The sequence below is a fragment of the Antechinus flavipes genome, chromosome 3 (assembly GCF_016432865.1).
Source record: "Antechinus flavipes isolate AdamAnt ecotype Samford, QLD, Australia chromosome 3, AdamAnt_v2, whole genome shotgun sequence".
In the NCBI taxonomy this organism is placed as follows: domain Eukaryota; kingdom Metazoa; phylum Chordata; class Mammalia; order Dasyuromorphia; family Dasyuridae; genus Antechinus; species Antechinus flavipes.
In genome coordinates, this window is record NC_067400.1 from 410,904,693 (window position 1) to 410,915,058 (window position 10,366).

General features: G+C 35.8%; 1 long non-coding RNA gene across 1 annotated transcript; it reads left to right on the forward strand.

Moving 5' to 3' along the window:
• Nucleotides 1-1,969: 1,969 nt before the first annotated feature.
• Nucleotides 1,970-10,366, forward strand: LOC127558011 (uncharacterized). The gene is made up of 3 exons (XR_007952699.1): nucleotides 1,970-2,369; nucleotides 3,336-3,448; nucleotides 8,223-10,366. It is a non-coding gene; the product is annotated as an uncharacterized LOC127558011 (long non-coding RNA).

Consider the following 10,366-nt stretch of genomic DNA (forward strand, 5'->3'; position numbering starts at 1 on the left):
AGGATTTCCTATTAAGAAATATCACATAAATATATCAAGGATATAATACCTTTAATATGTTCAGTTTTGGGAAAGACTTGACAATATGAAGAAAATCCAAAGGAAGTGATTAACAGACCATCCCAGGTGGCAATTAATTCCCTAGCAGAGGAGGTCTCCAAGTCAAAATTGGATCAATATTTGTCAAGAGAATGTAGTTAGTAAGAGTGAAGAAAGTAATGCAGTAAGTGTTAGAAGTTGAGCCAGATCTTTGAAGTCTCTTCCACAACTGATCCCCTAATTATTTGGTGATGAAATAGCTGGCAAGCCAGACAGAAAGAGAATGGTATCTATTTTGCCTTCAATTGACTCATTCCTTCCCAAAGTACATATTGAAAATTTAAAAAAGGAAAAAAAAAAGCATTTAGAACAGCTGCACAAGTGGAATAAAATTTTAAAGAGAAGTTAACAGGTCATTGATAGCTGTGGCTGGAGAAGTCAATGTTATTTTTATAAATGGGTCTCTGACAAAAGAACATGCTCCTTTCTCTAGTAGAATCTTAGTGTGAGGGGTTTGATCAGCTCCTTAGAAAACTGAGTAAATTTCAACTAGATAAGTTGAAAGAACACATTATTTCAGTATTCCACTATGGAATACTGTCCTTCAGTAGAAAAGCCACTACAATATGAGGTATAGAGTTGTACAATGTATGACAAGTAGTTGTGAAACTGGATATCAGCAATATTGATCTGTTAAGCTGGGTAGAGATTGGAAAACAAGTTATCTTCTTAGATATGTCCTAGTGAGACACTAAGAAATGCAGTATACTCAATGAGGGAATACTTAGAAAAATTAAAAGGAAAGCTAAAAATATGGAATTTGGGCTTATTGAGTTTTAAAAAATTATCATTGCATACAATATTTCAATTGTCCAATTGTCTTCCCTAGCATTTAGACCAATATGTTGATTCCAAAAGCCCAAATCAAATATCAATTTTTACATGAAGCCTTCCCCAGCCTAGCAGTCACCATTAACTTCCATCTTCTTTTACCTCCGCCTCTTCCCACAAAGCACTTTTGCTTTATAATTCTTTGATGCACTCATTTTGTGGTAGTGCATTTGATAACTGTTTTTTATTGAGCTCCATATGAGGACAGGGACTCCCATCTTATCTAAACTTTGTATCAGAGTGATAGGATCTTAAATGTTTCTTGACTCATAAATCCTCAAGTTCCTTAGAGTCTGATTAAAGTTGAACACTTTGCTTTCTGTATTTGTGATGTAGAAGTAATGTAAATACTTTAGCATTATATCCATTTAAATTTTATTGATTTATTTTTTGGGGAAAATTAAGGTAAAGGTTAATGTTTCCCAGCTTATTTTTTTTCCTTATGAATATGAGGCAATACAATGCACTGAAAAAAAATACTCATCATAAGACCTGAATTTGAACCTGATATATTACTCTGTTAATTTGAGCAAATCATTTCATTTGTCTATTTCCTGAAATGAAGGATTTGACCTAGATAGTCCCCAAGGTGCCTTTCAACACGAGTTTGTTTTCTCAGTTCAGTTTTGACATCAATTCAAAGTTAAACACAGTTTTTCATAATTTGCAGCTGGTATACATTTAGTAAAGGTGGGAAAGGGTTTAAAAACATTTTTTTTCTTAGTCATTATGAAATAGAAAAGTCTAAGAAATGAACAATCAACTTAAATCCAATAATTTCCTTAGAAAACATTTTTGTGAATCTTGTCATTTTCTAAATTGCTTTGCTGGATGGAATTTAATAATTATATTGCCACTAATTAAATGAGATCAATAAATTAGCTTGCCAGAGGCATGATTTAGTCATCATTGCATTGAAGCTCCCTACTGGTATTTTAATAGGAAAAATGGCTATATCCAATTTTGTGGTTCACATTTCAGTAACAGGATGGGTGGGGTTAGGGTAGATATTGCTTTACTCATAGTTAGAGAAGGCAGCTGGTATGATTTGAGTGATGTCAAAAAAGCCTGCCTACCCAAAATATCATCTGAACTAGCCACTAAGTCTGAAATTTCCAACCTTCTGTCACTTAAGTGTTAAGGCATTGCTGTCCAAGAATGGCACCATATTAGTTAACTAATATATAAGCAATGGTAATCTTATTTCACCAACCCATTTCTATCTATTTTCAGTTGGCTCAGAAGGATATAATTTGATGGAAGAAAGAGATGAGTCTGAATTTTTAATCAGGTGTCCCCTATTACTAGCCCCACCTGGGATCACTGATTCCCTAAAAGAAGAAGGAGATAGGTCTTAAAAGGTCAAACAAATGGTTAAAAAAAAATGGAGACAGGAATGCCATATGCTCCACAAAATTGCCTGTGGATCAGACTGAAAGGTAAACTCATTTTTGCAATAAATTTCACTCTTAAGAATATTCTCTCCTTTCACTGCCCCACCCAGGTCCAGTTGTTGAGATCATTTTAGTAACTCTGTCCAACTATACTCTAGCTTTCCCACCTGCTCAATTACTTAAGCGCTTTTAAGCATATCACTATAAAACCGCAACCAGATTCTAGGCATGATAGTAACACTTGTGTTCATGGAGATTTAAATTCATTTCATCCTTTCTCTCCTGTAATCATTTTTTCTTCTAGTCCTTGAAACATTAGACCTGTAAATTCTTTCATGACTAGGAAAAGTTAATTATCTCCTATTCAGTTGGGAAGTAAAATCCTGAGTCATCAGATTCTAAGACTTAAAAGGGTAGAGTTCATTTAGGAAAAAAACAAAAAAGCAAAGTGAGGAATACCTAAAGTAGAGAAGCTACTCTAATATATTATGAATTAGGAGATGTAGTCTTAGCATCATCACCAAGGTTTTAGAATTGCCAAAACGGAGGGATTAAAATTCCTTATGATTTGTGCTTGTGAGGTTGAGTAGCTTTTGAGTGACAACTACATAAAAGGAATAAGAATCCAGAGAGACTGAGCATGGGTGTGGTTTTTAAAAGTGCCATTTAAAAATAATAATCTTCTAAGCTAGTATGTGGAGGAGTCAAAATACTACCTCATATTAAAAGCTTGGTATGGAAGCAATTTTTTACTCTGTAGGATCACTTCAACAACCTTATTTCATGAATATGGGGATCTCAGACAAAGGTTCCTTATAATTTTAGATCAGGAATTTAGACAAAGCTTCCCATTTATGGAGTTATTTTCATATAAAAGAGCCTTTTAGCATTACTGATTACTTCTCTCTGAGATGGTAATTCTGTGATACTTCTGAAATATTATTGAAAATTTATTTTAGTTTTAGTCATTTAGATAATAAAGTTGTTGTTGTTCTTTGCCCTTCCTTCTAGAAGAGGACCTTAACATCATGGAGGTGATTCCATGACATGCAAGTAAATTGGATTTAAGTTCTGGGCAACGTCACCTGCTTCACTTTCCCCTCCACAGCTATCTGAATCTAACGGTAAGATATAGATTAGGATGCATGGAGATGACCCTAGATGCAGTGGGAGCATCTGTCTTGTGTGACTGTATTGGAAGAAAGATCCTGCCACCCCATATTTTCTTAAGTTTTGTCTTGGAAGTTAGTTTGGAGATCACTGAAAAGCTCTTGGAAGAAGGCATCCATCTCTGTTAGGTATAGGGATCATCCGGATTCATGGCTTGGAAGACATGAGAGACCCCACTCTTGATTCTTTTTTCTCCCTAACTCCTGCTATGTTCTATCCCTTCTGCCTCTATTTACTTTCATGGGTGAGTTGACCCACTTTTAAAATCTCCTAACTCCATCCTTATCTTTTATACACCCTTCCCTATCACCAATCAGAGCTATTGCCTTGTGGTACAAACATACTGAAGCCTGGGAAACAGAGCCCATTGAATAATGCCCTTCCTAGAATTATGGAGGAGATTCGCTAAATGGACAGAGTCCTTTTACACACCATAGTGGTCACACAATGCAACAGCTAGTAAAGATATATCACTATCACCAGATACGGTATCTTAATAACTCTCAGTGACAAAGTCTGGACTTTACTTGGGAGAGTTCACCTGAACACCAGCTAGTCAGAAAGCATGGGATTCTGATCTTGGAATGGATACTAATCCTAATAAAGGCCTGTGGGCAGGAGGCAGAGTGAAAGCACCATGAAGACATAAGACAATTTTGTAAAAGGATACCTGTTTGTTAAATTACTTAATCATGCATTTGGGGAAGAGTATAGGCCCCAGGTGTAACTGCTATGGTGTGGGGAGAGGCTCATAGAAGGAGATTCATTTCTGGATTATTTGAGAATATTTTTGAAGAGGCCTACAGTAATATGACCAGATATAGACATAATAAGTTTATCCAATTGTGAAATAAAGAATTGGAAGAGACTGGGTGTTATTGTAGAAATTCATTTAGGCAAGAATGAGGTAATGACAGAGAAATTCGATTCAGTCCAATTAATATTTATTGAATGCCTACTATATGCCAGATACTAAGTGCTAGGGATTTAATTAATGAAAAGAAAGCTAATTCCTGTTCTCAAGGAGTTTACAGTCTAAAGAAGGGAGACAATGCTTAAAAGGAAGCAGGAAGGTCATAGAGGAAGGAGGGACACCTGGAGGTATTTTATTCTGTGTAGTTGAAACTAAGTAGGGCGGCCTAAAAGTCCAGTTTCTGTCCTATATAAAGGAAGATGTTGGGAGGAATTTGGTATGCTGCCTCCAGTCAGAGGGGAAATGAGATGGGATCAATCAAAGCTTGAATTAGCAGCATGTGATGATTAGGGAACAGCTAGGTGGCACCATAGTACATAGAGTGTTAGATCTGGAGATGAGACTCGTCTTCCTGAGTTCAAATCCAGACTCAAATACTATCAGTGTAACCCTGGGCAAGTTGTTTAATCCTGTTTGCCTCAGTTTCCCCATCTGTAAAATGGAAAAGGAAGTGACAAAAACACTTCAGTATATTTTCCAAGAAAATCCCAAATGGGGTCATGAAGAGTTGGACATGACCCAACAATGATGTGATTACATAGAGGTAAGGAGCCTCTTCTCCAAGGAACGTCTTGTTCCGTGAACTTGGAACCACGAAGAGCAACAGATGCAGATTGGAGGGAGCCCAAAAATCCAGTTTTTGCCTTCTCTTGAAATAATTATGAAAATGAAAACTTCCAGCAATGTGATAATCAAAATCTAGCACTTTTGTATCAAAGAAAAAGTATTGCAAATATTTAGAAACAAAATACTAATGAACCATCGACACACATACAAGAATCAACAGCAATTATTAAAAAGAGAAAAAATTATAAATATTATTTCTGTAACCTTGCTTTTGAGGATATCTACTTTGCCTAACTTGGAACCCCCTCTTTCCTGAGTCATGTGTGCAGGGCAGCCTCCATGGTTGGAGTCCTATGTTTTCTGCCATCCGTTTGTTTGTGCTGCTAGTTACTGCTCTCAGCCTGGACATTAGAGGGAAAAACAGCTTGAGGAGATAGAAATTCATATTTAGCTCTTACCTTTCTTCAGGACCTTAGGGAAGTTACTAAACCTCAAATTCTCTGTTCTGAGACCGACTGGCTCTTCCTGGCCCACTATTTCAGGAAAATCCCAGACATGCTTCACTTCACTTCCTAATCTCCAGCTATCTTCTTAAAAGCCATGGCAGCAATCTTGCTCTTTGAGTGCTTCTCTCCCTCCCAGCATCCTGGCCAAATCAGCTCTGTCACCAAGAGACAGCTGTGAAAAGTATAGGATGAATTTAGTCAATCAACAAGCATTTATTAAGCACTTAGAATGTGCCGAGCACTGTTCTAACATGTATGTAAAGACAAAAGTGAAATAGTCCCTGCCTTCAAGGAGTTCACATTCTAAGTGGGAGAGATAACATGGAAATAAATAGGTGTATCTAAGATATGCAGAGAATATATTAAAGGTAATCACTGAGGAATGGTACTGAGGAGATGGCAGAGGGGAAGAAGGGAAGGGAGATGGATATGAAACAAAGGAGGATAAAGATTTGGAAAAAAAATAAACAAATATATTCACAGCTGCATTTAAATCTTTTTACCTTGAGTACTCTGTTTTTCTCTGTGGGAATGTTCATCTTTTTAGGTATTTATTAAGTTTTTAAAAAATTAAAAAGATCAACTGTCTTTCTTGGAAGGAGTATGTTAATTCTCCTATAGTCTCACTATAACATATACACATATATGTATATATATATGTCTGTGTGTATGTACATACCTATAACATATACCAACCAAAGTGTCTCTCTTTAACTAAAATTCTTATGTGGATTGTACTCTCCTTTGTTTGGTCCCACTTCTTCTGCATTAGAATGTAATCTCTTAGAGATTAAGAACTATCTGTGCTTGTTTTCTTTAATCATTGTCACATAATATTTTTATTTATTTGTTCATATTAATTCATTCTGTTTTCTTAGTTATGTTAAATTCTTTTTGAAAAGTAATGAGAGAAAAATAACAATGACACAAAAGGTAAGCTAATTTACTCCATTTTTCCACTCTTGTTGGACCATAGGAAAATAGGCTGTGTTGTGAGAGCCCACACAAATATATAATCTTCTACCAGAGAAGCCATATTTATCTATTTCTATTTCCAAACCAAGCAGGTATTTTGATTACAGTAATTACAGTTTATTAGTTTGCATTTGTTGATTTATTTCCTTGTTCTCGAAGTTCTTCTTTTAAGAGTGTTTAATATAGTGCTCTGAATAGAACAGACACTTTGTATATGTCTGTTGACTAACTCTCCAGACCATTTTAGTTTTTTAAAGAAAAGGAATATTTGGGCAATTTCCAGATTTGTTCATAAGAAGACTTAGTCATTGGATAGCTAAATGATTAATGGATAGAATGCCAGCCCTGAAGTCAGGAGAACCTGAGTTCAGATATGGTCTTAGACACTTACTAGTTGTGACCCTGAAGTCACTTAATCCTGATTGCATCAAAAAACAAAACAAAACAAAAAAACAAAGACTTACCATCAAGTGCAGGTGATAAAAGTGATTAATATCAGACTGAGTATTAAGAAGCCCAGTTCTAGTCTTGGTTAGACAACAGACTGGATGCATGATCCATAAGGTAAATTTGAGATCTCTGTGACTTGATTGCCTCAACTGTAAAATAATAATAGCTACCATTTATCTAGCACTTTTGAGTTTCAACAATTTTATCGCAACAATTTTGTGATATAGATAATAATGCTATCTAATTAATGACCAACTATGCTTCACTCAGAAACACAATGATTCAAGAAAAATACAAAGGACTATGAAAGAAAATGCTATCCACATCTAGATAAAGAACTGATGGACACAAGATTATAAAATGATCAATTCTGATGGATGTGGCTCTTTCCAACAAGGAGATGATTCATATCAGTTCCAATAATCTTGTGATGAAGAGAGCCATCTATACCAAGAGAAAGGACTGTGGGCACAGTGTGGATCACAACATAACATTTTTACACTTTGTGTTGGTGTTTACTTGCATTTTGTTTCTCATTTTTTTCCTTCTTGATCCGATATTTTTGTGCACCAAGATGATTGTATAAATATGGATGCATATATTGGATTTAGCATATATTTTAACATATTTAATATGTATTGGATTACCTGCTATCTAGAGGAGGAGGTGGGAGGAGGAGGGGAAAATTTGGAACACAAGGTTTTGCAAGGGTCAATGTTGAAAAATGACTCATGCATATGTTTTAAGCTTTAATAAAAAATTTTTTTAAAAAGTGATCAAGACCAAAAAACAAACAACAACAACAACAAAATGATGGACTCTGAATACAGATCAAAGCATATTTTTTCACTCACTTTCTTCTTTCTTGTAATTCTTTTTTTTTCTTTAAATATATTTTTTTTTACAACAGGGACTAATATGGGAATATATTTTACATGATTGCACATGTATAAACAATATCAAACTGCCTACCATTTTGGAAGAAGGAAGATGAGAAAGGGAGGGAAACAAAAATTCAGAATCTTATAAAAATGAATGTTAAAAATTTTCTTGATGTGCATTGGTGGAAAATAAAATAGCATTTAAAATTTTTAAAAAGCTCAATCCAATTAAAAAAATAAAAGTAGTTAATATTAATCTAGTGCTTACTCTGTACCTAGGTACTATGCTAAGTACTTTACAAATATCCTCTCATTTGATCTGAACAACCCTTGTGGATTGATGTTGTTAGTATCTTTTTTTTTTTTTTTTTTTCAGGTGAAGAAATTGTGGCCAAAAAAAAAAAAAAAAAAAAAGTTGACAACACCCATGGCCTTCCCACTGGACCATCTAGCTACCTGAATATTTTTGTCTCTATTATACCAATGTGGATGCTGAGGCTGAGACATGAAAAGAACTGCCTCAGATATACCAAGCTAGAAAAGTGGATTTCAAACACTCATCTTCTGATCCAAAGCCAGAGCTTTCTGGGAACCAAACCCGCTCCGTGTAACATCTGTCCTTCCTACTTCCCCACGTGGTCGTAAGGCTTCAGTGAGAGAATGTGTGTGGAAGCACTGAAGCCCTCTGTAGTATTATTATCATTACTATTAATAGTAGTATGGCCAGAGGGGATGAGTCTTATGTACTTGACTCTCAACAAATGCTTGTTGATGATGAAGTCATCTATCTTAATAGAAGATGCATTAAAAAGGGGGGGCTACACCACAAGCAAGATGCCATGAAGAAATAAATCATAAATGCATTGTCCGTTTATGGGATTGGAATCCGGGCTGCCCAGGACAGTGTGACATGTGTGGGGTGAGGGAGCTGTGACCTACCATTTTTGTTCCCAGGTTTGATTTCCATGATTTGGTGAAATTCCCCTCCCTTATTTCCTGTTTTTACTACAGGGCTGAGTGGATGAATGTTTTTTTCCCCCCCTGCAGGTGTTAGTAACTTCTTTATCCTTCCGGGTATTCTCACTGGTTGCTGCCTTTCATCTGAGGGATTTGTCCTGGCTTGAGTGACAGCAGAAAGAAATGAAAAGCTTCCTGTGGTGAGGGCCACACCCTCTTTAGCAGCCATACTTGTGGGGAGAGCAGAGGATGCTGGTGATTTCTCCTGGAAATAAACCTGGCATTCCCGTATCTAAATCAGAGCTACTCTTTTATCACTTTATTCTTTAAAAACTTACCTATTATTCCATAAAAACTCTCATTCCCCAGTTTTAGAAGTATTCCTGGTTTAACTATATTTCCTGAAATATATATAACCTGGGATGGAAAATGATCAAATAAAAAAAAAAAACTTTTATAAAAGAGCATATAAGTATGAGCCTGAGTACTATATTTGTACACCAAAGCCTTTAAATTCTACTGCAAGCATCCATAGTGTTCCTGAACAAAGTCTTAAGAGTAAAATATTTTAAACTATAAACTTGGACTTTTAAAAATGACAATGTTTCTTTCTGTTTTTAACCCATCAGTTGATAATATGACAATTCAGGTGACTGATTTTATGACTTTGAATTTCCTATTACTATTTTCTTTTCTTGGCAAATATTGTCGCTGTTGGAGGGGTGACAGCTCACATTCACTGTCACTGCTAGCTTCCCAAGCATGCTTGGATTGCTGCTTTCAAGGATTCCCTAGGGATTGCTATGAGATGGAATTTTTCAGCCTCAAATGAAGTTTCTTTAGTAACCACAGGAAAAAAAAAAACTCTCTAAAGTTTCCCAAACTCCTAAGTTTCCAAATTTTCCATGTCACTGCTAAGATCTTTTAACTCTTTTGGAAGTTCACTATCAGGAAACTTTTGTTATGAAAAATGAAAAGGCCCTTGTTCCCTCCCCTAATTTCTCTCCTCAGATCATAGGCACCAAATACCATATAAAGAGAGAAAGAGGGATGCAGTAAATCTATGGCTCAGATGGGTGAAGGCAAGTCACACCCACTGCCTCTTATCTGGATCATGTATGTATAATGAGGTGTATAAAATAAATCTTGCAAATCACCTATTTCCCATGATGTTTCTTAAATTTCTAACTTAAAATATGTTTTGTTCTTGTCAAAGTATGGCAGAATGGAAAGTAGACTTATAGCTTATGCTTACTTTAGTACCCCAATTAACTCTGGTGGATCTGTGATCTTATCATTGTGGGCACTTACTCCAACAATTCATATTGCAACCCATCTCTGCCAGGCCATCCAGTGCAGTGATAATCCATTCCTTCCCACAAATCTGTTCTCCTGACATCTCACTAACACAAGTGGAGCAGAGACAAGCTATCACTCAGTGGTTACTTTCATTATGTGACCTGGCTATTCCAATTTTTAACACCCCACCTCCCCAGCATATATTTCTCTGAGTACCTTTATACCTGTAGCATGAAAGGCTGCTTATTTTTAACATTAGTCCAA